The sequence below is a fragment of the Peromyscus maniculatus genome, chromosome 6, assembly GCF_049852395.1.
Source record: "Peromyscus maniculatus bairdii isolate BWxNUB_F1_BW_parent chromosome 6, HU_Pman_BW_mat_3.1, whole genome shotgun sequence".
NCBI classification, from domain to species: Eukaryota; Metazoa; Chordata; class Mammalia; order Rodentia; family Cricetidae; genus Peromyscus; species Peromyscus maniculatus.
In genome coordinates, this window is record NC_134857.1 from 23,196,323 (window position 1) to 23,214,660 (window position 18,338).

Here is an 18,338-nt window from a genome sequence, read left to right on the forward strand (position 1 = left end):
CTTCTACTATTGGTGAGGCAGGGACTGAACTCAGGTCATCAGCTTGGCAGCAAATGCCTTTACCACGTGCTGAGCATGTATTTATGAAGGAGACAGTAGGGTAGAGGTTAGGAAACTAGAAAAGAGACCTGGAGTGTGGGGAGCTTAAAGGAGCCTGGTGGGGGAGGTGCTAGGACATACATGATAAGAAAGCATGTAAAAAAGTGGAAGGGTGCAGTCCCGATGAGAGCAAGATGTAGAAGTGGTGAGGGTAGGGTGTAGTAGGGGTGGGGTGGGGAGATATGGAAGTTGAGAGGGAGCCCAATCAAAATTAAGTATCTATGAAATGTCCTGAGGAAACTGATTACTTTGTATACTAATTAGAAATAAACAGGCTTAAAAGTCTAATAATGCAGTTTTAAAACAAAACCCCGACTTTCACTTCATTTGAAACCAAGAAGGACTAGGGCACATTAGAAGCTCACCAGTGAGTGGGTATTCTGGTGCTACATATGCTGGGTCCCTGGTGTTGTCAGTAATACACCACAGGCTTCCGGAGAGCAGTTCCTGCCTGTGGGTTCATGTGGGTGAGGCTTCACTCCCTGGGATCCATCAGTGACCACTGCAGCCTGGAGCTCATGGTGAGTAAGTGATCTGCAGTCCCTCATCTTCTGCAAGAGACCACTAAAGTACTCATTGAGTCTGATTTCATTTGAAACCAATGAGCTTGCAATCCTACAGACCAATCCTTACATAGTTTTGCTGCTAAAATCATAAAAGAACATGAACAGGGTTTTAGGTGAAAATGTCTCACGTCGAACTAGAAAGTGTGGGTTGAGGCAGGTACATTTTCTGATGCAGGGATGAGGTCATCCATGGACCTCACCTCCCATCCTCTTATGGGCTGGAGATTAGACCCAGCTGAGCGAGGGCCAGCGTCTGTCTCAAGCAGAATATGGTGCTGAGCGGCTCAGCAGAGCCAGGCGTTAGAGAGGAGCACAGGGTCAGAGGGTCTTGGGGATCTGCTGAGATGGTTAAAGATTCCACAGCCTGGCCTGATCCAGGAACAGTGTTCCCACCTCCATGCCTCCTCTTCTTCATTTTCTTGTTTTTATTACTAATTCTTTGAGAATTTCATACACTGTATTTTGATCATATTAATCCCTAACTTATCCCCCTGACTTCTACAAGATCTTCCTTACTCACCAACACAATGTATTTTTTTTTCTTTTAATAACCTCCACCTCCAGTTTGCACTGTCCATATGCTTCTGCATATAGAACTTGTCACAGGGGCCAAACCCCTAAAGAAAACTCATTCTTCCCTCCCTGAGAAGCTGTTTAGAGTCCCTAGCTCCTAAGCCAGGGGTTGGGGCTCATTGGATCCATGCTAGAATATTGACAGTCTTGATCTATAGTTCTTGTGCAGGCAGCTACACCTACTGCGAGGTCATCAGGGCAGGGGGCAGAGTTGGTGGGGAGGCTTTAATATCCAGAAGAGATTGTCCTTTCTGATTCCTGGCCCTTAAAATCTTTCTGCCTCCTCTTATGTGATGACTCCTGAGTCTTGAGGAGGGGGCATGACATAAATATCACACTTGTCATGGAATACTCCATAGACACATACTCTCTTCTTTCACTAACTGTGAGTTTCTTTGTCCACTGCAGAAAGAAACTGATCTGATGAGGTTGGAGGGTTGCACTCATCTAACCATAAAGAAATACAAATTTGGAGGGCAGTTTGATACTACATCCATTAGCAGAATGGTGGTAGTCTGTGAACTCCCCAACCATGGATTCCTGGTCAGATTCCAGTACCAGGGACACATTTCCTCCCCTGTAGTGAAACCCAATCAGAAAATGGTTGGCTACCTCCATAATATTTGTGCCATTATTATACGCAACATCATGTCTGGCTACATTAACTGTTAATTGTATTATTCACAGGGTTCACTACTGGGTAAGACTTTAATGACTTTTTCCTCCCAGCAGCCTGCATAGTACATTCCCATTTTGTTCTGTGAGAGCCAGTCAGCAGGGAGGAAATTCAGGGGTGAGGTCATCCATTTGATTAGTACCAAATTTGATTTCTCCTTGTCCTGTGGCCAACGTATGTGGCGTCCTCAGCAACAGTCTCATACGAGTTCTGGTGGGCAAGCAAAAGTCACAGCAACAGCTTGTATTGTTTGGGGGAGTTTGGGGAACACCTCTGACCAACAACTCAAGGACCCCACCCCCCACCAAATGCTGGTCGTTTTGTTTGGTAAACTGCCTGTCTTCTTGCTCCACCCATTTCTACCCACTCTTTCTTTAATATTGTGAAACAGAAATTGGGGTTGTTTCTCTCACACTTTTCTGTTGTAATGTCAACTACCACAGCACCTACTAGACACAATATTTACCCCATCATGTCTGAGAGTCATTGTCCTCTTGCTTCCCAGGACCTGCAAACCTATCTGTGCTGTTTGCTTTTCCCTAAGGACTTAGGGCCTCTGCCTCTTACAGACTCACATATGTCCTCATGTGCATGCTTCTCTTCCACCCATCTCCCATCCTACATCCACGATATGGGGCATCTTCTGTGTTGAGCTAAGAGGTGATGCAGGGACACCTGGAGCTCTCTTTAAAGTCTTTTTCCAAGTCATGAGAACTGTCTCCACTTAAGACAGTAAACTTTGGGACTCCAGAGTTGGGGACAGAATCCTTTATTCTCCTGCTTGTGTGACAAGATGCCCGTGAAAACCAAATGAAAGCTCCTGGCTTCAGAAGTTTGAGTCCATTTGGTTCCATGTCTTTGGGCTTTAGTCCAGGCAGAACATCATGAAGTAGAATGTTCCGTAAAGAAACACTGCTCCCCTCAAGATGCCCAGTAAGAAAACAGAAAAAAGGAGTGAGGCCCCCAAACAGCTTTCCAGGACCAACTTCCTTGTCCTGTGCCCCACCTCTTAAAAGACTCACTGTCTCCAGATTATCCCCCAACTGGTACTGAATATTCAATGCATATGTTTGGGGAACATTTAAGATTCAAAGAATAATAATATTATTGTGTTCTTTGAGTAGAACAGGAACATGTAGACACGCATTTAAGCTTACGGAATGGAAGAAAATAGAAATAAAGTATTAGATGGAGAAAAAAGTATCATGTAGCTGAATTACTGGATCAGTAAGTATTGTGTTTTCACTAGATACTTTTGCTCAGTGTAGAGGACCTAGTGACTTCCTCACAAAGACATTTTTTCTTCAATATTAGATTAAGAAAAACATTGAAATTATACACAAACCAGAAAAAAAAATTCACAGTCCATGGGAGGAAGATATAAATTAATGAAGAAATGGAGGGGGCTGAGACCACAGAAGACAGAGTGGTGAATTCAGCTGGTAAAGGACCTCAGGGCCCAGTGCAAGCATCTAAGAAGATTGTGTGTTTAAGAGACAAGATCTCAGGACCTAGAAGGAGTCAACAGAAAAGAAGGACCTGGAAACTGGAGCAAGAGGCTTAAAATAAGGTCCTAATACAGTACTGAGGGGACAATGGTTCCCCAGAGGGTAAGCAAGCTCTACAGTCACTGAGAGTCTATCATACGCTCCATCTACTCACTTTATTGAATTTATTTATGTATTACTTATTTTGGGGCACTGAGGATTGGCCTCAGGACCTCCCATGTGATGACCACATGTTCTGTGACTACAACTACTTTCCATTGTCTTTAAAATCCAGTGTTTGCAGACATGTGGGTGTTTGATCCAGTCATCTCCGATTCCTAAGCACAAGGAAACAGAAGAAAATGTAGTGGCAAATCTGTTCTTTGTTTATCTACCTTTAAAAACGTGTATTGTGTGTACAGTGTGATGTATCAGCCTGTTTACTTTGAAAAATGTTAGAACAAACATATATTTTGAGGCTACATGCATCCCAAATAACATTTCAATTACTATATGGCTAAGATACCACTACAGTTTGGATCCGTAATACGGCCCTAAGGCCACATGATAGATTTTGGTTCTTGCCTTGGCACCTGTGGGAAGTGGTGGAAACTTTAAGAGGTGGGGCTAGTGAGAGGAATCCCAGGCACTGAGATGTGCTCACCAAGGAAATACTGGCATACCAGGTCTTACTCCTCTTCTGCATGGTGGGTATGGAAGCTTTGTTCCAACACAAGCTTCTTCAGGGATGGGCTGCCTCCACACAGGTCCTAAAAGCTAGGAGGCTTAGCTGGGTATGGTGGTATACCTGTGGTATTCCTACCACGGGGGAGCATGAGGAAGAGGGGTCACAAGTATGAATCTGGGCTGCACTGTGAGTTCCTGTCTCAAAATGGCCAACCAAACAAACAACCAAAAAACAAAAAACAGAACAAAGGCTGAATGAGTAGGACGAATCCATGAGCCGGATAAACCTCCTCTCTTTATAATTACCTGTTAGGTATTTGTCACAGTAACAGAAAGCTGACTAGGACATCTCCATAGAGATGTGACTGTTCACACAATGTTATCACCCATTTTTCAAAGCACAGATGTGGAGTGTGGTTTGGACACACAGCCGTGACGAAAGTATGCCCTGTACACTGAGCCTCATGGTCCTGGACTTAAGCTTTAAGAATGGAAACGGTTTTAAGTTTTTGTCCCTGGTACAAGAGGGAAGATGCACAACACCTGAATAAAAGTTTGAAATATAACCCATCAGGCAGAACCTCTTATTGGGCTGCAAAATGATCTTTAAGGAAACACCCAGAGTGTCGCAGAGAAACGCAAACAAAGGAGCCGCTGATGTTAGCCAGTGTTGGCTTTGAAACTGCTCTGTATGTGCGTAGAACATCACTGTTTGATAGTATCAGCTGTTAAACTTATACATGAGGACATTTCATATAAATATTTAAAATCAGAGGGAATGAAGGAAATCCAAACAATGGAAACAGATAAATAATGCTTTCACATGCTTCAAAATGGTAGGGCTTGGTTATCGTGCAAAGAATAAATATTTGAAAACAAAAAATAATCAATCTGAAGTATTAATTTTTAAAGATTATCCCAAAATATATTTCCATGCTGTCCTAGTTAGGGTTACTATTGCTGCGATGAACACAGTGGACAAAAGCACCTTGGGGAGGAAAGTCGGCTTCCGTTTCCACATCACTCTTCACCAAAGCTGATGATAGGCTTGTTCTCCCCATGGATGCTCAGCCTGCATTCTTATAGAACCCAGGAACTTCAGCCCAGGAGTGGCCCCACCCACGGTGGGCTGCCCTCGCCCCCATCCATCACTAATTAAGAAAATGCCCTGCAGGCTTGCCTACAGCCCGATCTAACGGAGGCATTTTCTCAACCGAGGTTTGCTCCTCTCAGATGACCCTAGCTCTTGTCAAGTTGGCCTCAAACGAGTCGGCACACAGACTAATTTGTAAAAATCAAGCTGATACTGGTTTATAGTGCACTGATACTCAGTAGCAGGTATGTTGTCTCTGCAATCAGAACTTGGGGGCTTGTGGTTTATTTAGTTGTTACTTTATGCCCCTTCTGTTGAGTGTACCTCACCCTGCACACACGGCCTGCTATTGAGCAGTCAATAGCTAGAATTCTATCACAAAAACAGCTTTTGTGATAGACTTGTCACCATGTTCTCACGTGGTTCACACATACAAATGAGCCCTGAACTTAACACATGACCTGGCGGAGGATGTATCGGCAAGCGAGGTCATTCCAAAATTCTAGCTTAGCCTCCCCACTAAACAGAAGTAGAATAATGCAGCTCTGGTAATACTTCATTATTAGTAGACTTTCCCAGAAATTTATTATTTAGCAGACTTGAGAACAGGGGTGTTTTCTCAGACTCTGTGGCAAAAGGGGGGGGGTGTCTTCAAAGCTATTGCAAAATACTTGTCTTTTAAAATGTGTATAAAACTGTGCTCTCATGTTTCAAAAGAGCTCTCTCCTTTGCACCCCAAATACAGCTCCTGTTTGCAGGGTGATCAGATGAGTTAAACCGCTTTTAAGATCCAATAAATCAGCTTTAACAAAGGCTAATTTGTTTCAGTAAATTGCTGTCCCCCCCAAAAAAAATAAAAGAACTTATTTTCATTCATTTTAAATTAAAAAAAAAGTGGAACTTGCTCCAGGACACTCATCTGTCAATCTAGTGTATAACTCTGAGAATAGGTGTTTCTCATCCATGGTATTGTCTCTAAGAACTAGTATGTACGGGTGGCAAGATGACCAAGCCAGTGTCCCTGGCTCTGGGACAGTCTTAATATCCTGTGACAAGCAACCATAAAGATTGATTTTGCTTCTGGTGCATCTTCATTGGACACTTGATCAAATATATGTTTCAATTTCCCCAACACAAATCTTAAACATAGTCACTAATATCAGCAAAGCCTGGATTTGATTACACACACACACACACACACACACACACACACACACACACACACACACATGCACGCACAGTAAATTCAGAGGAAAAAAAAATATAATACAACCCAAAATACACATGAAGAAAAACACAGCTTCAGAAACACTTGGGTAATGGCAGCTATTTCCAAAATAAAGCCTATGTAACTCAAGAAATTGGAGTCAGACCACAGTGGAATGAAGTAACCCCAAAGAATTTCTTAATTATCAATGCACATCAAAAGAGAATTCGTCCCTAGACCTCCTTGCTGGAAGAGGAAACTTGAATTATAGATGAGGCTGAAAATGTTCTACTTAGATGAACAGTTCAGACAAGAGACTGGAAATTTCCAGTGCTTCTTAAAACATGGGAGCGCTGGCTGAAGAATAGACCCAGCAAGCCTTGTGAATCCACCACAAGACCGCTTCCTGGAGCCAATTTCAAGCTGCTGCCTTTGGTGGGAAAGTCCTGCTTAGCTGGGTCACATGGGTGGTGCCCTGCTCTTCCGCACCAGGTAAGACTTCGAGGTCTGGGCAAGCCAAGCAGGGTGTTGTCTTAGGAGGCTGACTTCCCTTCCCTTTGGCAGGTGCTGGTGGTTGAGTGCGGCCTTTTCTCCTTGGTTGTCCTCTCAGGTCTCAGCCAGCATCTTAGGGCCTCCCAGGTGCCCCTCCCCCCGTGTCTCTCTGGCTGGGATACCACCATGCACTTCTTTCCTCTCCTCTGAGGTACTACAAGAAAGAGAGGCCTCTCCTGTGCAGTCGCTCACATGTGCACTCTTTCTCCGCTCAGACAGGCTCCACAGCAGCACCACATGAGCTCCAGCAGCCCTGTTCTTCCATGTCCAGTTCCTTCTTAGGAACCTGGATCAGGAAAGCCATAGATCAGTGACCCCCAGGGAATGATACTCAGGCCACTGGGACCTAGCCTCCTCAGCTTCTCAACAGCCAGAAATTCTTTTTTTTTTTTTTTAGTTTTTCGAGACAGGGTTTCTCTGTATAGCTTTGCACCTTTCCTCGATCTCACTCTGTAGCCCAGGCTGGCCTCACAAAGATTCACCTCCCTCACCTCCCTCTGCCTCCTGAGTGCTGGGATTAACAGCGTGCACCACCACCGCCCAGCTGAAAACACAGTGACGTTCTACAGGAGGCTTCTATGACAGAGGCACACACTAACCTAATTGCAGCGTTTCAGTTAGCATTTCTTTTCTTCATAGCAAACACTGAGAATAAATAGCAAATTGCCAGTCCTAGTGAGGAACCCAGAACTCTACCATGGTTTTTGTGTGTGGAAGTAAAAACATCGATTAAAAATAAGTAAGTGGGAACAAAGCAAGGATGAATTCTAACATGCTTTTAAGAAAAAGATGATTATGGAATTCATTTTTTTCAGGAATAATTTTTTGGAAGACATTTTTCATGGATTATAATTCTTATGGTTCATTTTTATTTGTTATTAGGAGATTTCAACATAAAAAGATGTTCTTGTTTCTCCTCAGTACCGTATCATTTACCAAGGACAGGATGCAGGGTAAGCCACTAAGAAAATGACCGGAAGCCCATGTAGAGACTGTTGCTCAAGAATTCAGAATTTTCACTCTTCATTTTTAAAGGAAACCTGTTAGGATCTCAAAAGCCCACAGTAAAAAGCTATTATTATTTCACATTTGTTCCCTTAAGGAATTCTGAGGAGTAATTATACCGCAATGTTGTTTTGCTCAAATGAGGTGTTTTGGTTTTCTTTAAAAAGAAGAGTGTCAAGTTGAAATGTTCTTTTTCTTTTACTTATCAGCTTTAAAAAGTTATTCAACCAAATCAAGTCTATGAAAGAAAACAGTCCTATTTTCATGTGAACCCAGACTCCTTCACATGCCCAGAAACCAATGCTAAATTCCATTTTAATCAGAGCTGATCAGTTTACAAGGATGAATTGCTATCAGAAGCATCTCTGAAAGTACCAGTAATTTGACTCATAAAAATTCATGGGGTCATTGCGCTGGTTTCTTGTGCCTACTTCCTCATTAAGCTAAATTGCTTCAGTCAGACTGCAACCACAGGTAAAGAAAGAAAACCAAAACATGTAAGAGTGGTAGTTCATTTGCACAACATTTCATTCTCTTCTCTATTGGTGCCTTTTGACCAACATGATTTTAATTTGGGCCTTATATCTTATTCAGATACTATAGACGTGGCTAATGACATAATGTTATAATGTCCTCTTTTTTGTAGTCCCAAATTTAACTCTCGGTATTTTCAAAATTTCATCCATAGTTCAATTACAGTTAATGTTTACCATGTCTATTAGTGAAATTGTGACTGGAGGTAGGAAAAAAGAAGTCAGATATTTCCCTTTCACACATTTCTGCTCCTCACATACAATTTACTTCCCTAAAATCTGCTGATATTTTAAGAGTTGTTTTAGTGAATAGTTCCTATGCATTTATTGCTACAAGTTTAGAATATGTTTTAAATAAAATTTCCCTAGATACACAGCATGCGGTTAGGCTGCTTACACAGTTTAATGGGTTCTGGTACAGTGGATCCAGAGGACTGTGAAGTGAAGGCATTACTATTTTCGGTGTTAGAGTGACTTTTGAGGATCTCGAACTTGTATACAAGGTCCTATGGTTGCATTCCCTCCCACTGCACGCTGATCATGCTCCCACTCCTGCTGACCGTTCTCCCCCCAACCAGCTCCTTTCCCAGTGTCAGTTCTTACTGTTTTGTGCACGCCTTGTGCAGGTGGCCACAGCTGCTGTGTGTTCAAGATAGCTCTGGCTGAGACACATTCACAGGACAGTGGTTGATTGCAGTCTGTCAGCCCGTTTTTCTGCAGCATGTTTAGGGGTGAGCACTCAGTCATTCTTTATTCTCAACACTTGAAGCAGTTCAGAGTCGTACCAGTACTGGAGTATAGTCTGTAGACTCATCACTACTGTGGTACTGAGTTTTCATATTCAGCACTGCTGCATTACTGCATCTGTAGTACTTACCATGACTGCAGTACTGAGTCTGTAGTACCCACTATTACTGCATGCTAGAACACTGATCACTCCCTTGTTCTTAGCACACAGAAAAAAATTAGGCAAAGAGTGGGAATGCAGTAAGTACTTTTGACCAACTGGGTGGATTTCTTTTGATTTTAGAGGAGTCAGGCTTACTTTCAGTATAAAGGTCTGGTTGGGCTCTAAGCACTTGGTCCCCCACAGGATTGTTGTTGTCCCCATTATTCAGCCACCTACCTCCTCTCTTGTGATCTCTAACTCCACCTTATCCAGATTTTCTATTTCTGACCTCTGTGTTTCGTGGACCGTGTCTCAGCCATCAAGTTCATATTCTGTCCACAAAGTTCTTGTTCCACTCTCACCTCAAATCCATTTTTCTCAGTCCTGTGGCTCTTGTCCTACATGTCTGGAGAGTTCGCTTTACTCATCACCTTTGTGTGGCAATGCACCAATCCTCAGATCCTCTCCCCTCCTCCATTCCCCAAACCCCAACTTTTCCTTGACTCCACACTTCCCTTCCGTACTTTAATGAAAGTGAATGGGGAGGTGCATGAAGGTGGACTGAGTCAGGTGGAATGGCCGGCTGTGACTCCTGGAGGCATCTCTGTGCCACTGCTGGCAGTGACATACCTTCCCCTGCTGATGTTTCCTTCCAAATGAAGGCAACTCAATTAGCCTCATTGCCCTCACTGATTGCATTATACAAGTTAACTGGATTCTAAATGTCATTGCTTCCAATTATGACCCAGGAAAAGGAAGGAAAGGGAAAGTTACTGGCTAATTTCCCACAGGTATAGAACTTAAATAAAACTCCAGTATTCATCCAAAGAGGATAATGAGAGACATTTAATAAAGGTGCTGTAATGACTACGATGTAATGACTACGATGGTTGGGGGTAAAAGTCCGTTGAGTCTTCATCCTTCCCACTGACTTTCTCACAGTTTCTCGATGTTGTCATTGATTTCCCTAATAGGAAGGGATCAAATAAAATTCAAACAGTGGCTTGAGCACATGCTCACACATCACCTTGTAGATCTTTGCAACTCTGTTGAAGCCCTGTAAGACTGAGGCAGAACAGAATGGAGTCACTCCAAGCATTGGATAAGTTGAAGGGTGGTCAAGGCAGACACCAGACAACAGACTCTGGCCTCTACACATGCTGAGCCATACAGGTGCCCACAGACATGCACTCACATGCATGCATAATACACATACATAACAATGACAATATGAGCTGTTATAAATGACTATTGTAAATAAGCTTTGTAATCTAGCTTTGACAAGGCATTTTGCAAAATTGCAATTATAGATGCTGCAAACATATATTAACATTTTTTCTAACATGTGGTACTTACACTTAAATAAATAATTTAATCCGAAGTTTGACTTTTCATCCAGCTTGAATGAAGTTGGCCTGGGAAGTGGAGAGGAGGGTGCTTACACTGAGTAGGACTGGCTGCTTACACTAATGCCGTGTCCTCCAGTCTCACGATGCAGTTTGGAAAAAAGCACCACCCTTTGCCATCACATCAGCCCTGGGGAGAAGAGGGAGTCCCAACTCTAAGTTCATCTAACCCGGTGGCCAGGCGTCTAGTCATCTATCTAGTAAGAGATTCCTTTTAAACAGGACCACCAATGTAAGTGCTATAAGTTCAGTTTTTGTTCTCATTTTTCCCAGTAGCACACTGAATCTTGCCACCATTCACAGATCTACCTGTGTGTAGGTCTCTGTGTGTGTGTTCGTGTGGATGTGGGTACACCAGTCTGCTCATGCATGTGAAAGAGGCCTGAGACAACCTTGGCTGTTGAGTTCCACCTTGTTTGTTGAGTCAGGCTATCTCGTTGGCCTGGAACTCACCATGAGAGGTAGACTCACTCACTGGCCAGTGAGCGCCAAGGAACTGTTTGTCTCCCCTCTCCCCCTGCCAGCACTGGGATTGAAGTGGAGTGAGTGCCTGTCATGTTATGTGGGTTCTAGGAATTGAAACTAGATTGTGATGTTGCCTGTGGCAACCACTTTACAAACTGAGCCATCTTTTCAGCTTCACCTTTTATACTAAAAATAAATAAATAAATAAATAAATAAATAAATAAATAAATAAATAAAATAACTTGCTTCCTTTGTGCAGAAAAATTGACAGAGTGTAGTCCATTCACTCCTCAACTGTAAATTCAGACACATGGCAGCCCACACTACGGCCTGGCACACAATGGGGATGTTATCAGAACCCATTCCCTAGGTGGCAGGGATCATGTGCAGACAGGAATCTGCCTTTCTGGAAAGTAGAAACAACAAGGTTTCATGCAAATACTAAAAATATAGATTTACTTTTATTTTATAAAATGGCAAGAAAATCTATTTTTTAAAAAAATGCTGAAGGCAGCGTTTCCATGAGAGGAAAAAATATATATATATATAAATAATCCCTCCATGGAAGGAGAGTCAGAATCAGCAGCCAAAAAATTAATAGAATGCTGTTTCTATTTTGATGGTATTTCATGTCAGGAAGGTCCCAGTCTGGTACTCTTGAGGATTATCTACTCTTTAAAATGTCATTTAAGAGTAGAGAACAGTCTCAGAGGGTTCTTGATCTTAGGATGATATCTTAAACCGATCTTTCTTCATAAACATCTTAAGATCTAGAGCCATGTAAATGATCTACCATAGTGCTCCTTCAAAACAGGGATGCAAGTATTTATAGCTGTCTGATGCAAAGACACTGATGAACAAGACTGCCTGTTTATATCTGCCTTGAGGAGCCATTTCTCTTCTAATGTGAAAGATGTAAAAAAATATGAACTCACTTGCTTTTAAGGAGAGCCAAAACATGAGTTTTCCTTGAACTTAAATATTCTATATTTCATGTTCACATACAAACTATGCCACCCAGTTACCTCAGTTCTGTGTGAAATGACTCAAGGATTTGCAGGTTCTTTTATGCTGACTATAAATGCAGAAACAGCCAAGAGAGACCGAACTAGTGTGTGTATTTTCACAACACTGTCAACAAGACTGCTGAGTGACGGGGATGGACACAGACACATGTGAAGACATGACTAGCTCTGGAGTTTGTGTGTCTGAGTTCCTTTTCTGATATTGTGATAAACTACTAGATAACAACAACTTCAGGGGAAAGGATTGATTTTGGCTCATGGTTGCAGAGGGGACACACTCCATCATTGTTGCTGGCTTCTAAAAGCTCCCTCTGGGGAGGGAGTGAGAAAGCACAGTATTAACAGCACAGATACAGGGAGTCAGTTGAAGGCAAGCAACAAACTTGTTTACTTAATAATGAGGAGGGTCTTATATTCCCTCCTCTCAGTCTGTGCCACAATCTGATGGCATTGTGTGGTCGTCCCTCACTGGCTGGGCATGACCAGGAGCTCTGACAGTGCCTGTTGTTAGGCCTTCAGGCAGACTCCAGGTTGGCTCCTAAGGAAGTACATTATGTGCATGCCTTGGTAACTGGTTTCAGGCAATTTCCTGGACCCTATGGGTGTGTTCTACTACACATCATAGTGGGAAACTCCATGTAATCGTGTAATGTGAGTTTGAGGGTGACCAAGCACTCAGGAAACAGAGAAAAGGAACAGGAAGTCATATCAGGATATTAGACTTCAAAGCCCAGCCCTTGTGACATGCTTTCTTTATCAAGGCTCTACCTCCAAAGGTTCCAGAACCTTCCCAAATATACTGCTAAGCTGAGAAGCAACTGTTCAAACACATGACCCTCTAGGGGACAAAGAACAACATTGGGTCTTTAAAAGTGTTGACTATGTATGTGGAGTTTAATCATGTTTGCTAGAAATGAGTTTTCTTGACTATTGGTCAATTCTGGCTAAAATACTAGTACTTAAGTGGTTTATCAAATTTACCAAACTATTTGGGTTCTATATTATCTAAACTTCATCTATTTTTTACATTTGGAGTTAGAAAATGATAAATTATCTTTCAGACATTTCTGTACTCCACAGCACACTACTGCAGTCTTGTGAGTTTAACATGAAAGCTATTCAGAATCTCAGATGAAGTGGTCTCAAGGGATGGGGATGTGGTCAGCAGCAGAGCAATTGGATAGCATGTGTGTAGCTCTGAGTCCAGTCCCTTGCAAGGGGAAAGAGGTGTTCTGAAATTGATTGTTAGCTTTCAGTAATGCTGTAAGACACTGGGGAGAGGTGCTGGCTGGGGGGGTTGGGGCCGTCACCTGCTTCTATTTTTATTGTGATTACAATGATCTTGCTCTATTGTTTCTGCCCAGCTGCACCTCCACTCCCCACCCCCAAGATTCTTATTCTCCTTTGTTAACACGTTCTTGAAGCCACAGATGTGGACTTATAAATGAGTGGGTGATAAAATGAATGCCCACCTCACAACCTCTCCTAGCGCTAACACAGAGCACTGCAGTGTGATTTCCCACTCTTTGATCGGGTCTGTGTCATTGAAGGAGAAATACTTTCTTAGCTTCGGTTATCCCAACTTTCAGACATCTCCAGTCTCTTGACAGATCCACAATGGACTGGGTTTGAGTGTGAATGATACAAATGTGTGGTGAGTGACCTCTATCACCTCTTACAGGCTGTGGAACCAACTCACTTTCGCACTGTCCTTAAAGATGGAAGGAATGAGACAGAGCTGCAGACACACACCGTTCACTCTGCTCATTATGCCCACCTCTATTTTCTGTTTGTGAGGATATTTGATAGTTGTTTCTGTTAAGAATTATCCCAGTTTTCATTAGTGAGTTTTGCAGCTGTGTGGAGTTCCTGGGAGGCAATGCGGTTGAGGCTGAGTGAGTCTAAAATGTTTCCCCTGAATCTCAGTTCATATTGAAAACAGGCGCACACTCTTGAATGTTTAAAGCAGCATTGTTTCTGGCCAAAATTTCAGTGTCAACACAAAATACTGCAGAAGAAATTACATTTCAGTGTTCTTTGTTTCTTTTTAAGAACTCAACGGGGAAAAGAAAGAGTATTAAAAGTAGAAGAAAGATGGAGAACAAAGGAAAGAAGTGGAGAAAATTCATGGATTATCCCGAGATTTAAATGGATTGATTTTAAGTAAATTGTTACAAATAATCTATTAAAGTTTTCGAAGGAGGTTTATTTTTTAAAAAAAAAGAGGTAACATTAAAAGAACATTCCCTCTAAGAATGGGAAACTGAAGAACAAAACAAAAATATGAAAGGTTTACTATATGACCAGGTTAACCCTTCCATGTTCCTACTCACTGTCTAGTGTCTGTGTCAAAAGCATAATTTGAGGGCTGAAGATAGCTCCGTTGGTAAAATGCTTGCCTTGAAAGTACAGGGCCTGACTTTAATGACGAGAATTGTTATAAAAAGATGGGCATGATGGTGAGCAGTCATGGCAGCTATAGGAGGGAAAGATGGGCGGATCTCCAAGCTGCCTGCCAAGTAGCCTCAGCTAATCAGTGAGTTCTCTATAGGTAAGTGCACAGTACTTGAGGAATGTACTCAGGGTTTTCCTCTGAGCATGTACATACACACGTGTGTACACAAGAGCATACACACAAGCATAATTTCAATGGTTTCCTTTCACTTAAACCTTATAGAAAAGTAACTGCCAAGAACAACAGGATACATGGACCTAAAACCACACTGCCTTCATCTATGTGGCTGTCTAGAATTGTGTCGTGATGGGAACATTTTAACTTTAAAAGGCAAATTCAATCGCATTTAAGGAAAGATCTTCCAGACTGCTGATGTGCCTGATTGACTCCAGTATCCCTGATGGCTCTGGCATCCCTGTCATCATCCCTGATGGCTCCAGCATCCCTGTAAGACACAAAAATCTGAAAATTGCGTCTGTTTTTTATTTATTTTTTTAAAGCATAGAAGCAAATATTCCCTTGGCATCCATTAAATAATTTATAAATTTCTCATCTTATGCAGCACAAGGCAAGGTCCATGGACATAGCTGTTATGCTCTATAACTTAGGGAGTCTGCCCACGTGCACTTCAGAAGCAATTATTGGATCACGCCATATGGATTTGCGGGTTTTCCTTGGCTGTAACATGATAACTGAGAGAGAAATGAAGAAGGAAGAGGATTTATCTGGGATCACAGTGTCATTCCCTGTTGCCTTAATTCTGGTGTTCCTGAGCCATGGTGAGACAGTCTATGATGGCAGGAGTATGGCTCATCTCATCGTGCTCAGGAAAAGGATAGAGGAGGGAGAGAGGGAGAGGGAAGGACGGAAAGACACAAAGGGAGAGAGAGAACAGGAAGATGGCAAAATGGAGAGAAAGTCAAAGAAGAGAGAAGTTGAGAGAACAGTGAGAGAGACCGAGAGAACGAAGGCCATTAGAGAGGAAGGATTCACTGAGCAATGAATTGGAAGAAGACAAAAGAAGAGAAATGGAGAGAGAGGAAAGGAGAGGGAAGAAGAGGCGAGGAGAGGACAGGGAGATAGAGGAGGAGACAGGAGGGGAGGGGGGACAGGGGAAGGAAAGGAAGGGGAGGGGAGGAGAGGGGAAGAGAGGAGCAGACAGGAGGAGAGGAGCCTTGGATAATATGTGTTTTTCTAAACCATGCCCCATGACTGCTTCTACCAACCAGATTCCATTTCCTACAGAGCACTCTGTGACCACATAAATGGATAAACCCACTGATGTAGTCAGTGACCTACGGGTCCAGTTACCTACAGAAGGACTATATTCTCATTAGCAAATCTCTGAAACATGCATCTTTGGGGCAGGGTGTGTGTCTTATTGAAAACAAGTAGAATTTCTGAAATTTGAAATTTGCCTGAAATACTGTAAAAGGCTTTGTATTGGCAAAGTTTGCTAATAAAATATGTATAATAAATATGATGTAAGCCATGTGGGAAGAATAAAGATGGAAACTATAGACTCAAACACAGATGTAAGGTTTTTGAGAATCAAAACTAAACTTCCCTTTGTTTGGAAAACAATTTTCCTTCTTTTTCTTCTTGTTGTTGTTATTGTTTTGTTTTGTTTCTTACACATGCTTTCATGTATCCAAAGCTGGCCTTGAACTTATTATGTAGCTAAGGACCTTGATCTTAGGATCCTCCTGCCTCCTCATCCAGGAATGCTGGCATCCCGTGTAGCTCCACACTGAATCTAAGCAGTTTAGGGGATCAACTCTAGGGCTTCATGCATTCTCAGCAAGCTTTGTCAACTGAGCCATACCCAAGCCTTTCTATCCATCCTGCCAAACAGAAGCAATCAAGACAGAGTGCACTAAACCCTCCCTCCTTTTAGTCATAATACAATGATTGACACCTTGAGAGAATGTCCTGAGCCTGAATTGACAAGATAAGAGAGGAATGGGGGCAGACATATGATAGCCATTGGTAATCTTGTCCTAATGAGGATGGGCACAGCAAAAGCCATTCAAATGATGCCTAAAAGGAAGGATCTCATGCACACTGGACCCCTGGGCTCAAGAAGTGGAAGATGGTGAAGAAACTGTTTGGGAGCTTAACAGAAAAAGCCAAATTCATAGGAGTGCTGCCTCACAGTGGAGGAGGTAGAGAAAACCCACCCACTGTTAACAGCAGATGAAAAGCACTCATTCCCTGCTTCTCCTCTGGGATAAAATCCCTCATTATTACCATCAATATTTCTCCTGACTGTCATCATGCCCCAAATTTGATCATCATGGATTCAAACCAAGGTAAACCAGGAACACCACACTTACTATTAACTGTTTCACTGCTGAATCCAAGAAACAAACATGGTAGTTGGACCCTTCTGGCATCATCTGTACTAAGAACAGATTAAAGGATCCCCTGGGAAAGCACTCCACCAACACCTGGCAGGGTTAGCAAAGACTTTGTTCTTAGTGGCTCACAAGCCCAAAAGATACTACATGTGAGAGACAATGATGGATTGGCAAACACAGGAGAAAATGAAGAGGAAAAAAGACCTCACTGAAACCATTCCTTGGAGAAGCCAGAGCTTGTGTGGCCAGCCCTTTACCCACTGCGTCATCTTCCCAAATCATGCTACTACTACTACCAACACCCCATCCTCCTCCTTCTCTGCTTCTTTTTTAAAATAGCTATGGCTAAAAACAGACTTTCACTATACTGCTCTGCAGTCGTGTTTTTTTAAGATGTCTGTAAATGTGGGCCTCTCCCCACCCATGGCCTCCTAAACTTCCAACGTTAATGATCTTATTTAAACAAACCTAAATTCAAAGCCCAGCTCAGGGAAGAGGGAAAGCAGTTGTCTCCCAGGCCTGCACTCAGCTCTTGGTTTGGTGTCCCGCCAGAGGCAAGCCAGGGCGTGCCGGCCTCCATCTCCCCACGCTGCCCTGCTGCCAAGCTTTCCAGGTGTCAATTGCTTTACTTGCGTTTTGTTGGAAAGGATAAAAAGAAAGTCACCGGGAAATACTGCCAATTAAGGAAAACAGATTTTTTAATGGGGATGTGTTATTTTCTACTTAGACTCCCCGGGACACTGAGCTTTCCAGCTTTCGTATGTTTTACACATTCAAAGATAACTTTCCAGTTTGGCATATGGTATAGTTTGGCTACATTTGCATATGTGCATGAGAAAATATATTTACGAGAAAGGTCATTTCTGGCTAATGCCATGTTCTCTGTCCTCAGCAGGAAACCTCTACTGCCTCTACTGGTTAGTGACCTTGTTTGTGTCTTGTCACTTACTCCAAAGGTCACACATAGTAGGTGTACAGAGAGCATCTGAACCAATGCCAAGTGGCATGTAGCTAATCAAGAATCGATAGAGGATGGAGTTGTTTGATCTCTAAAGATGTGTTCCCCCCTCCAAACTGTGATGTTAGCTGGGCCTGTCATATTCTTTCTCAGGAATCTGAAGGACTGGTAAGGTGAATGTGAAAACTGGTTGCAGAGAAAAATCAATGAGCTCTGCCTCTTCAGTTCTCCCTCCCTCCCTGCCCCCCCCCCGTGTGGTGTGTGTGTGTGTGTGTGTGTGTGTGTGTGTGTGTGTGTGTGTG

The 18,338-nt window shown here is 42.7% G+C and overlaps 1 long non-coding RNA gene across 1 annotated transcript; it reads left to right on the forward strand.

Moving 5' to 3' along the window:
• The first annotated feature begins 7,568 nt into the window (after window positions 1-7,568).
• On the forward strand, window positions 7,569-14,461 carry LOC143273723 (uncharacterized). Its single transcript, XR_013051909.1, has 3 exons — window positions 7,569-7,679; window positions 7,823-7,893; window positions 14,316-14,461. It is a non-coding gene; the product is annotated as an uncharacterized LOC143273723 (long non-coding RNA).
• The last annotated feature ends 3,877 nt before the right edge of the window (window positions 14,462-18,338 follow it).